The 12342-nt window shown below is 34.2% G+C and overlaps 9 non-coding genes across 9 annotated transcripts; 3 read left to right on the plus strand and 6 right to left on the minus strand.

Annotated features, from left to right (window-relative positions):
• Window positions 1–386: 386 nt before the first annotated feature.
• Trnar-ucu (transfer RNA arginine (anticodon UCU)) lies at window positions 387–459 on the minus strand. Its single transcript has one exon. It is a non-coding gene; the product is annotated as a tRNA-Arg (tRNA).
• A 157-nt stretch (window positions 460–616) lies between these two features.
• Trnae-cuc (transfer RNA glutamic acid (anticodon CUC)) lies at window positions 617–688 on the minus strand. Its single transcript has one exon. It is a non-coding gene; the product is annotated as a tRNA-Glu (tRNA).
• A 105-nt stretch (window positions 689–793) lies between these two features.
• Trnad-guc (transfer RNA aspartic acid (anticodon GUC)) lies at window positions 794–865 on the plus strand. Its single transcript has one exon. It is a non-coding gene; the product is annotated as a tRNA-Asp (tRNA).
• A 447-nt stretch (window positions 866–1312) lies between these two features.
• On the minus strand, window positions 1313–1385 carry Trnar-ucu (transfer RNA arginine (anticodon UCU)). Its single transcript has one exon. It is a non-coding gene; the product is annotated as a tRNA-Arg (tRNA).
• Window positions 1386–1721: 336 nt separating this feature from the next.
• Trnad-guc (transfer RNA aspartic acid (anticodon GUC)) lies at window positions 1722–1793 on the plus strand. The gene has a single exon. It is a non-coding gene; the product is annotated as a tRNA-Asp (tRNA).
• A 1434-nt stretch (window positions 1794–3227) lies between these two features.
• Window positions 3228–3300, minus strand: Trnae-cuc (transfer RNA glutamic acid (anticodon CUC)). Its single transcript has one exon. It is a non-coding gene; the product is annotated as a tRNA-Glu (tRNA).
• A 2545-nt stretch (window positions 3301–5845) lies between these two features.
• Trnad-guc (transfer RNA aspartic acid (anticodon GUC)) lies at window positions 5846–5917 on the plus strand. Its single transcript has one exon. It is a non-coding gene; the product is annotated as a tRNA-Asp (tRNA).
• Window positions 5918–6357: 440 nt separating this feature from the next.
• Window positions 6358–6430, minus strand: Trnar-ucu (transfer RNA arginine (anticodon UCU)). Its single transcript has one exon. It is a non-coding gene; the product is annotated as a tRNA-Arg (tRNA).
• Window positions 6431–6588: 158 nt separating this feature from the next.
• On the minus strand, window positions 6589–6660 carry Trnae-cuc (transfer RNA glutamic acid (anticodon CUC)). The gene has a single exon. It is a non-coding gene; the product is annotated as a tRNA-Glu (tRNA).
• Between the last annotated feature and the right edge of the window lie 5682 nt (window positions 6661–12342).

Consider the following 12342-nt stretch of genomic DNA (forward strand, 5'->3'; position numbering starts at 1 on the left):
TTAATGAGGCCAAGGTTTCGTTCCACGCTGACTGCTTCATCTAGATGTATCAACCACGAAAAAAACTGTGTTATATTCTATGAATAAATTTACACATTTTTTAAAGAACAACTTTTCTTTAATCTTGATTTTGGAATATTTATTGGTACGTGTGGTTGGAGAAAGATTGTCGTGTACTCCAAACTCACTGTTTTACTTCAATATAAGAGACTACATGAAGTGAACTTGACACGTGGCGGTAAAGCTTGGGGCCATAACATACTAAATAATTTCCTAGTATAATTCAATGTAAAAACGACAACTTAAAAAGAAAATAAATGCAACATTTTGCACATAGAGACCCACATAAGCATATCTTTTCTGAAAGGTCGAAACTACAGTCAAGTCATCCCCGGTGGAATTCGAACCCGCGACCTCTGGATTAGAAGTCCAGCGCGCTCTCCACTGCACTGCGGGGACTGAAATTTCCAGTCCGTCGCATCTTTTCACAGCCACACGTTCGAACTTGTTTCCGTGAAATGTTGTTCACGAGAAAATAATGTCAATTATTAATACTGTTACAAGATTCTGAAATGCGCCTTATTTTACAGCATAAATATAACTTTGCAAAAGAGAATTCCCAAGCGGGGAATCGAACCCCGGCCGCCACGGTGAGAGCGTGGAATCCTAACCACTAGACCTCTTGGAAAGCTTGAGCTTCATATGTCAAGTATGTAGTGGAAATATGCCTCGCTGGCCGAATGCTCTGTGCTCGCAATTATCTGTGGTTTGATATCGATGCTCATTATCAGCTTCCTCGATAGTATAGTGGTGAGTATCCCCGCCTGTCACGCGGGAGACCGGGGTTCGATTCCCCGTCGGGGAGCCCTTGCTTTTTTGCCTTTCTTCATATATTGTAACTATTGTTAAGTGTAAATGAGGCCAAGGTTTTGTTGCATGCTGACTGCTTCATCTAGATGTATCAACGACGAAAAAACTGTGTTAAATTCTATGAATAAATGAACACCCATTTTTAAAGACCAACTTTTCTTTAATGACACTTGCCAGGCCTTGATTTGGGAATATTTATTGGTACGTGTGGTTGGAGAAAGATTGTCGTGTACTCCAAACTCACAGTTTTACTTGAATGTAAGAGACTGCATGAAGTGAACTTGACACGTGGCGGTAAAGCTTGGGGCCATAATATACTAAATAATTTCCTTGTATAATTCAATGTAAAAACGACAACTTAAAAATAAAATAAATGCAACATTTTGCACATAGAGACCCACATAAGCATACCTTTTCTGAAAGGTCCAAACAACAGTCAAGTCATCCCCGGTGGAATTTGAACCCGCGACCTCTGGATTAGAAGTCCAGCGCGCTATCCACTGCGTTACGGGGACTTAAAATTTCCGGTCCGTCGCATCTTTTCACAGCCACACGTTGGAACATGTTTCGATGAAATGTTGTTCACGAGAAAATAATGTCAAGTATTTATACTGTTACAAGATTCTGAAAATGCGCCTTATTTTACAACATAAACATAACTTTGCAAAAGAGAATTCCCAAGTTGAGAATCGAACCCCGGTCGCCACGGTGAGAGCGTGGAATCCTAACCACTAGACCACTTGGGAAGCTTGAGTTTCATATGTCAAGTATGTAGTAGAAATATGACTCGCTGGCCGAATGCTCTGTGCTCGCAATTATCTGTGGTTTGATATCGAAGCCAATTATCAGCTTCCTCGATAGTATAGTGGTAAGTATCCCCGCCTGTCACGCGGGAGACCGGGGTTCGATTCCCCGTCGGGGAGCCCTTGCTTTTTTGCCTTTCTTCATATATATTGTAATTATTGTTAAGTGTAAATGAGGCCAAGGTTTCGTTCCACGCTGATTGCTTCATCTAGATGTATCAACGACGAAAAAACTGTGTTATATTCTATGAATAAATTAACACCCTTTTTTAAAGACCAACTTTTCTTTTATCTTGATTTTGGAATATTTATTGGTACGTGTGGTTGGAGAAAGATTGTCGTGCAATCCAAATTCACAGTTTTACGTGAATGTAAGAGACTACAAGAAGTGAACTTGACACTTGGCGGTGAAGCTTGGGGTCACAATATACTAAATAATTTCCTTGTATTATTCAATAAAAAAACGACAACTTTAAGAGAAAATAAATGCAACATTGTGTACATAGAGACCCACATAAGCATACCTTTTCTGATAGGTCAAAACTACAGTTAAATCATCCCTGGCGGGATTCGAACCAGCGACCTCTGGATTAGATGTCCAGCGCGCTATCCACTGCGCTTCGGGGACTTAAAATTTCCGGTCCGTCGCATCTTTTCACAGCCAACCGTTCGAACTTGTTTCCGTGAAATGTTGTTCACGAAAAAATAATTTCGATTATTAATACTGTTACAAGATTCTGAAAATACGCCTTATTTTACAACATAAACATAGCTTTGCAAAAGAGAATTCCCAAGCGGGGAATCGAACCCCGGCCACCACTTTTGTTGTTTAATAAACAAATACATATTTGTTCAATTTTGCCTTGTGAATCTTGTAAATAAAAAAATTAGTAATATTAACCAAAGTATTTTAAGAGTATTAAGTATTTAATTTTAAGAGTATGTGTAACAATACATTCATGTTACTAACTGTAATGAGCATTCAGTTAGAGAAAATATTTTAAAATAGCATGTGAAAAAATCACATGTTTGAAAAAGATTTTGCACAAGTAACTATTTGCAATGGAAATAGAACTTAAAAATAAGGCTAACAATTTTCTATTTATTATTTCAACAACAAAAGACTGAAGTTCCTCCTGACATGGTGATGCAGAAGATTTATTCGAAGTCTACAGCAATACACAAAAAGGTTATTAAAATTAAATACCAAATTATCTTGTTTTAACAAGTTTGAACAATTTATGTTTATAATGAGTTCTGGGAACAGAATTTTGATAAACATGATCAAAGATCTAACAGTCACGTTTGAGTTTAGCAGAGATATTCACTGTTGGAATGTGTTCATTTATGAAAAAATGCAACAGTTTAATTTTATCCATTGAATATTTGAAACTAATTCAGATTGAATTTTCTTTTGTCTTAGGCAAGTCTGAATGCTTGTTTCCGTGAAATGTTGTTCACGAAAAAATAATGTCAATTATTAATACTGTTACAAGATTAAGATTCTGAAAATGCGCCTTATTTTACAGCATAAACATAACTTTGCAAAAGAGAATTCCCAAGCGGGGAATCGAACCCCGGCCGCCACGGTGAGAGCGTGGAATCCTAACCACTAGACCACTTTGAAAGCTTGAGCTTCACATGTCAAGTATGTAGTGGAAATATGCCTCGCTGGTCGAACGCTCTGTGCTCGCAATTATCTGTGGTTTGATATCGATGCTCATTATCAGCTTCCTTGATAGTATAGTGGTGAGTATCTCCGCTTGTCACGCGGGAGACCGGGATTCGATTCCCGTCGGGGAGCACATGCTTTTTTGCCTTTCTTCATATATATTGTATTTATTGTTAAGTGTTAATGAGGCCAAGGTTTCGTTCCACGCTGACTGCTTCATCTAGATGTATCAACGACGAAAAAACTGTGTTATATTCTATGAATAAATTAACACCCTTTTTTAAAGACCAACTTTTCTTTAATGACACTTGCCAGGCCTTGATTTTGGAATATTTATTGGTACGTGTGGTTGGAGAAAGATTGTCGTGTACTCCAAATTCACAGTTGTACTTGAATGTTAGAGACTACACGAAGTGAACTTGACACTTGGCGGTAAAGCTTGGGGTCACATTATACTAAATAATTTCCTTGTAAAATTCAATGTACAAACGACAACTTAGAGAGAAAATAAATGCAACGCTGTGCACATAGAGACCCACATAAGGATACATTTTCTGAAAGGTCAAATCATCACCGATGGGATTCGAACCCGCGAACTCTGGATTAGATGTCCAGCGCGCTATCCACTGCGCTTCGGGGACTTAAAATTTCCGGTCCGTCGCATCTTTTCACAGCCGAACGTTCGAACTTGTTTCCGTTAAATTTTTGTTCACGAGAAAATAATTTCGATTATTAATACTGTTACAAGATTCTGAAAATACGCCTTATTTTACAACATAAACATAGCTTTGCAAAAGAGAATTCCCAAGCGGGGAATCGAACCCCGGCCACCACTTTTGTTGTTTAATAAACAAATACATATTTGTTCAATTTTGCCTTGTGAATCTTGTAAATAAAAAGATAGTAATATTAACACGCAGTATGTTACACGGAACCCAATAACCGGATGCGTTGACGATTAACAATACCATTTTTTTCTCAGGGTCTTAATTGCCATTGTATATCGCACGTGTGTGCTTATAGCAAAGACCGGTCTTTTAATTAATAAGAAATGTTACTCTGCTGTGTGACAAATATCAACATTATCAACGCCTGTCAATTGCGTACAATTTAAAATGTATATTTGTTCTTTATCATCCGAGACAATGAAGGTTCGCATGCCATTATATTATTTTGTTGGACTCCTTTTGAACATGATATCCATAGTAGTACTGAAAGTCTTTTCGTGATTTCGTGTTCAAGTATTGAATAAAAATCAGCAGAATTTGAAGGCAAGGCAATTCATAAAAGTCATTTATGTTTTATTTCTCAGTATAAATAAGTAATCACTGAAACATACACATTTGTACATGCATGATAGGTAATCTTGGTATTATTCAATTTTAAGAGTATGTGTAACAATACATTCATGTTACTAACTGTAATGAGCATTCAGTTAGAGAAAATATTTTAAAATAGCATGTGAAAAAATCACATGTTGGAAAAATATTGTGCACAAGTAACTATTTACAATGTGAAATAGAAATTAATAATAAGGCTAACAATTTTCTATTTATTATTTCAACAACAAAAGACTGAAGTTCCTCCTGACATGGTGATGCAGAAGATTAATCGAAGTCTACAGCAATACACAAAAAGGTTATTAAAATTAAATACCAAATTATCTTGTTTTAACAAGTTTGAACAATTTATGTTTATAATGAGTTCTGGGAACAGAATTTTGATAAACATGATCAAAGATCTAACAGTCACGTTTGAGTTTAGCAGAGATATTCACTGTTGGAATGTGTTCATTTATGAAAAAATGCAACAGTTTAATTTTATCCATTGAATATTTGAAACTAATTCAGATTGAATTTTCTTTTGTCTTAGGCAAGTCTGAATGCTTGTTTCCGTGAAATGTTGTTCACGAAAAAATAATGTCAATTATTAATACTGTTACAAGATTAAGATTCTGAAAATGCGCCTTATTTTACAGCATAAACATAACTTTGCAAAAGAGAATTCCCAAGCGGGGAATCGAACCCCGGCCGCCACGGTGAGAGCGTGGAATTCTAACCACTAGACCTCTTGGAAAGCTTGAGCTTCATATGTCAAGTATGTAGTGGAAATATGCCTCGCTGGTCGAACGCTCTGTGCTCGCAATTATCTGTGTGTATCCATTGAATATTTGAAACTAATTCAGATTGAATTTTCTTTTGTCTTAGGCAAGTCTGAATGCTTGTTTCCGTGAAATGTTGTTCACGAGAAAATAATGTCAATTATTAATACTGTTACAAGATTCTGAAAATGCGCCTTATTTTACAGCATAAACATAACTTTGCAAAAGAAAATTCCCAAGCGGGAATCGACCCCCCGTGAGAGCGTGGAATCCTAACCACTAGACCACTTGGGAAGCTTGAGCTTCACATGTCAAGTATGTAGTAGAAATATGCCTCGCTGGCCGAATGCTCTGAGCTTGCAATTATCTGTGGTTGGATATCGATGCCCATTATCAGCTTCCTCGATAGTATAGTGGTGAGTATCCCCGCCTGTCACGCGGGAGACCGGGGTTCGATTCCCAGTCGGGGAGCACCTGCAATTTGCTTTTCTTCATATATATTGTAACTATTGTTAATTGTAAATGAGGCCAAGGTTTCGTTTCATGCTGACTGCTTCATCTAGATGTATCAACGACGAAAAAACTGTGTTATATTCTATGAATAAATGAACACCCATTTTTAAAGACCAACTTTTCTTTAATGACACTTGCCAGGCCTTGATTTTGGAATATTTATTGGTACGTGTGGTTGGAGAAAGATTGTTGTGTACTCCAAACTCACAGTTTTACTTGAATGTAAGAGACTACATGAAGTGAACTTGAAACGTGGCGGTAAAGCTTGGGGCCACAATATACAAAATAATTTCCTTGTATAATTCAATGCAAAAACGACAACTTAATGAGAAACTAAATGCAACATTGTGCACATAGAGACCCACATAAGCATACCTTTTCTAAAACTACAATCAAATCATCCCCGGCGGGATTCCAACCCGCATCCTCTGGATTAGAAGTCCAGCGCGCAATCAACTGCGCTACGGGGACTTTAAATTTCCGGTCCGTCGCATCTTTTCACAGCCACACGTTGGAACTTGTTTCGATGAAATGTTGTTCACGAGAAAATAATGCCAATTATTAATACTGTTACAAGATTCTGAAATGCGCTTTATTTTACAACATAAACACAACTTTGCAAAAGAGAATTCCCAAGCGGGGAATCGAACCCCGGCCGCCACGTTGAGAGCGTGGAATCCTTACCGCTAGACCACTTGAGAAACTTAAGCTTCACATGTCAAGTATGTAGTAGAAAATCATAATTTATATGACGCAGGATTTATAAATTGATTTATATTTGTAGCGTACCTCCCCTTTTTTTAAGCATACTGGTGTGAAACCTTTGATATCGAATTTACTTACTGCAGTGTAACCTATTCTATTATACGGAAGTTGCATCACTCTTCAACAGGATTCGGCACTGCACAGATCATTATTTTCAAAAAAAGTATTTTTAATTGTTTTATTGTGAATATTTGGACTTTCGGGTTCCTAGTAAACCGTATCATAGCAGATTTTGCTTTATTTTTACTCTGTATAACAGGGGTTTAACGGTATTGATAATTTCGATAAATATATAAAGATACATAATTTCCTTTGAAGTGTTGACCTACTTTCGTAGGGGTGGCAGACGTTCCCCCCCCCCAAGACGTTTCCTCCCCAGACGTTTCCTCCCTAGACGTTTCACCCCCATTGTGGGGGTGAAACGTCCACATAATATGAAAATGTATATAAGAAGTAGTTATTTGTTATAATTTCGGGATATTTGGAAAAAAATAACTATCGATTAGTATTAAAATTCGGTGCATTTTATGTGTCTTAATAATTAATTTAAAAATAAATACATATGCTAGTTGAGTCTCAAGTTAGTAAAAGCAAAGACCTATAGAATACATTAAGTGGAATACTTAAACAATTATAACTATTGTATATATAAATTGAGTAAAAGCACACCATTGATGTTCTTTGATAATCATTTTAATGGAATAGTATGTTACAAATAATAGTTATGTAATGAAGATTAGCAGACAGACAGACAGATTTTTTATTCAAGACTTATACAAAGTACATCGTCTATAAGCCATGAGTTGTGATTTTTAATGAAGAATAATAACTATCTTCAAATTTTAACTGAAACACAAATTATTTTGACAAAATAAATATCATATTCGGATATTTATTTTGAGTAAATAAAATTGTTATTTAACATTTAAATTATAATGGCCCAATACAGCTAGTATGAACATTTAACATTGATTTATAGTACTCAAATGTTACCTCTCAAAAATATTCTTTAAAAATTAAAGGAAACTCAAGGATGAAAATATTTTCAAAACCAGGCAAATTATAGAAAAGTTATGTTTCCGCTAATACTAAGTAACAACACACACCTACCATTAAACAATATATCAGGCACCTATGGTGCAATATACAAGCGTTAATTGGATAAGCAAGTGTATATTACAAGATAACAGCTATTGTATAAAGGGATACTTATGGTGCAATATACAGGCCCATTAATCAGCATTGATGAGATAAGTGACATCTTTGAAGGGGGATAGTCATTCATAAGATGAGATTAGCAAATTATCATACAAAAACATTTTTAAATAGTTTATCACTTTTTAAATTATTATTAATGAATTGCTTTGAATTGACGTTTTTATTACATTTGCTAATTATATTATTAATAATGAAATAATGTGCAAGGAAAGTTCAATTCTGTTTTAATATGTCAAAATAAGTTATTAGTAAAAAAAATAATATCAGTGACATCAAATAAGTTGATAAATAACATATGAATGCATGAAAAAAAAGCTGACAGTTACAAAGTTTATTAATTTATCATTGTTTACTGTTATAAGGAAAGCAGTTGTTGGTGGTGTGTAACCTCTAGTGAAGTAAACAAACTTTCGTCTTATTAAAAAAATGTAAATATGTGATTTTTAACGTGGTAAAAGGCTGGATAAATGGATGGGAATGCAAAGTAAGGAATTCTTTTACATGTTTTTGATATGCAATACAAAATCAAATTATGAGTAAAACTGTGAAAGATGACACATTCTCCAAAACGTGTTTTCAACAATTCAAATGTATACTGTTCAACAAAGATACTGTGTTGAACAATCATGAACAATTATGAACAATCATGAACAGAGAATCGCCTAAAGATGAGGAGTTGAAACGAAAAAGAGAAGCGTCCAGTGTAAGTGAGCTAGATAGCAGTGTGGTTGCAACACCAAAAGTAGAGAAACAGAAGAAAAAGAAATCAAAGCAAAAGCAAAGTTATTACAATAGTGGTAATATGGCGAACTCTCTTGAAGATAATCGTGATCGTATCACGCTAATGAAGAAAATCAATCTAAGGCTAGATAAACTCGATGACAAGTTGAACAAGTTTAACAAAAAACTTGAAAGCGTCTTAGTGAAAGGCGACGGGTCTCTACAAGGAGCAATAAAGGAAAGCCTTTTAGAAATTAAGGAAGATCTTTTGAAGTCTATGATTAAAAGCGTGGAAATCCTTGAGGGAAGGCTGTTCGAAAAGGAACAGGAAGTAGAAAAGCTCAAAGCTCAGACAAAAACTCTGGACACTGAATTAACAAACCAGAAGGACAAAAATGACAAGGTGCTTCAAGAGCTGAAGAATGTCGATGCAAAAAGGCAAAAATACTAAAATTAATGTGAACAATACTCACGCGCCAACAATATAAAAGTACGAGGAATCGAAGATACAAACCCTAGAGAAACAGCACGGGAATCTGCGGAGAAGGTCAAAACAACGCTTCGTGAAAACAGCATTTATAATATATCCATGGCAGATATCGACATTGCACACCGACTTCCCAACAAGAACAACCAAAATAGAGACATTATTGTACGACTGAGAAGCCGGCAAACCAAAAGTGACATTCCATCCAACAGAAAGAAACTGAAAGGGAGTAATATATACATAAACGATGACCTGACAAAACTAAATCTTCATGTGCTCATGTGTGTAAAAAAGAAAATGACAGATGAAATTAGCGATGCTTGGTATTCTAACGGGAAGATCCTATACAAGAACCACATGAACAAAACTGAAATGGTTAAATTTGAAGAATACGAACACTGGATAAATTTGCCATGGCCAAACAGCTCACCACGTAGTGCATAAATCACCCTGTTGTCGTTGGAACACTTTCTTCTTGCCACAGTGTATTGCACTATTAATAATAGTCTCGCTTGAGTAACACTTTGTTTTTTGCCTCAGGCACTATGCGCACGTATTGTTTTGTTCTCTGTCAGTATGGTTGAGTGTAAAATACCTCATGCATGGCCTTTTGTACCGTCGATAATATAAAAACTAAACATTCTGTCAATATGCTTGAATGTAAAAAAATACCTAATGATACGCTTAGGATATGGCTAACGTCGCTGTATATTTTTGTTTTGTTTTTTATAAGCATACACTATCTTGATATGATAATGGCATGTCTTATAACTCACACACATATATATATAAATTTGACAATTAAAAATATCTTCAATATTTTGTAACATATAATATCTAGGCATCCTTTTAATCATCGGTTTAATCATCGGAAGATTACTTACATATGGAAATAGCCATAAACATAGTATTTTTTGCTGTTTCGTTCTTAGTAAAATGCTATATCTTAGCAATGAGACATGTATAATTTATATATATGCGTTAATAAATTAAATACTGTAGCCTAATCTATTATACAAATATATATATATATATATATATATATATATATATATTTTGCTGCTTTCTATTCTAAGTAAAATACTATTTCTTAGCAACGAGAAATGTAAAATTTATAAAAATATATATACACAGTATACAAATGCGCTAATTAATTAAACACTGTAGCCTGGTTTATTAATAAACATTTATTAAAATGGATAAGATTATTAAATAAATTGACATTCAAATTACTTAAAACAATCTCCCTTTTTCATGTTTTGAAATAGACGTTTTTATTAGAAGCCAGTGTATTTTTTTATTATCTAAAGGTCATCCTTATCGTGGCTTACGTATAGTGTTATACAGCATAATACACGCATTTTTGTATCCAATTAACAAAAGTGTTTGTGTCTTACAAATCTAAGAAAAATTTACTTTGCAATACACCCTTTCAACAACCATAGCATTTTTTTCTATGCATATCATATGTTTAGTTATACATTTACAAATAAGCATAATAAACGTATTTGTCAATATATAATAAATTATGGCCATTGAAACGATCTCTTATGTTTCGCTTTTCGAAAGAGATGTTTTCTTAGAGGCTTTGATGCTGTCTTTGTTTTTGTTCTTTTTATGAAAACAGTTCCTCCGAAGATACCTCTTCATTTTGAAGGGATTTTCTATATAACGGAGAGTCTATATCTATATCAGTAACCAACATGAATGTTAGAATAAACATGAACATACTTCAGCCAATTTGTTATCAAATGTTTCCTGTTCGTAACGAATGTAAATGCATATATTGATTTATATACAATGTATTATATAAATAATATATTTTTACATTATGGTTGTTAAATCAAGCTCTTCTTTCTCCTTTTTCAAAAAGAGATGTGCTGTAATAGGCAATTTATCTTATTGCTATATATAAATTTATCTTATTGCTATATATATATATATATGTGTATATGTTTATATGTATATGTGTATGTATGCGTGTACGAGTGTGTATATATGTATATGTAAGTATATGAATGTACGTGTGTATGTATGTATGTGGATTCTTGATTCATAACATCATGTGTAAACGTTTTACAGACAATTGTACTATTTTTGCAGCAGTACATACCTTTATTGATATATCTAAACGTTTTGATAAGACGCCTTCGGTACCAATTCCCACATTATTATAACGTGCTCCACAGCTCCTTCAAACTCTTTCTCCAACCTCGTTCTACCACTATATCTCCGCTTCCATTTCTCTAACTCTTCCCTACTATCATTTACACATCCACTTTATCTATGTATCCATACTCATCTACTTTTCCCACATTAAACCTTACTTCAATATAATTATACACATGTACTTTCCACCACAAGCACTCTTCATTAACATTTATGTAGTGAAGTCCTTCTCGCCTAATGCATCGCTTATTCATGCTCGTGGAACGACCTACAATAAGCTAAGTTTAGCTTCCAGGTCAATCCACATATTACTGTGTATTTATTTGCTGTATATGCATTCCAGAATAAATATGTTTAAACCAAACGTTTTACATAATTCACTCTCGTCTCAGATATTTCAACAGTAAACTGGACATATCATTACTGTATAACACCCCCATACCATTATCGTATGCCTTTATCCATTTTTGCATCACTTTGTTTCAATTGTTTGTTGTTTTTGTTTATTGTGTTCTTTTTTGCTAGTGTTTTTTTTCTTTCCCTTTATTACATTGTATATGTCAAGATAAAATGTTTACTATATTTGTACATACACATCACTTTTACATCAAACACCAAAACATATAAAACTTTCATTGACCTATGTCTGATAATAAAAATCAACTGGACAGACACAGGGATTTCAATAGATTTTAAAAACCAGGAGTCAATGACCCCTGGACTGAAATTTTGAGGAGTCAAATTGAAAAATGGTGGGGTCAATTTTGAAGCGCGTTAATTGTGTTTTTGTCTGTGTTATTCAATTTTTTAGATAAAAATATGCTCTAAAAGTAACACAATATCTTAAAAAGTTATACTGCTTTATTAAATAACAATACCATGATACATAACACAACATATTTTAATGAATTGGTACATTAAATATACTTCCTTATAGTTATAACACATTTAAGTCTTTTAACACATTTAAATAATTTAAGATATGTACCGGTAGCACCTTTTCATCACATATTAATCGTCATTA

The sequence above is a fragment of the Dreissena polymorpha genome, chromosome 9 (genome assembly GCF_020536995.1).
Source record: "Dreissena polymorpha isolate Duluth1 chromosome 9, UMN_Dpol_1.0, whole genome shotgun sequence".
NCBI lineage: Eukaryota > Metazoa > Mollusca > Bivalvia > Myida > Dreissenidae > Dreissena > Dreissena polymorpha.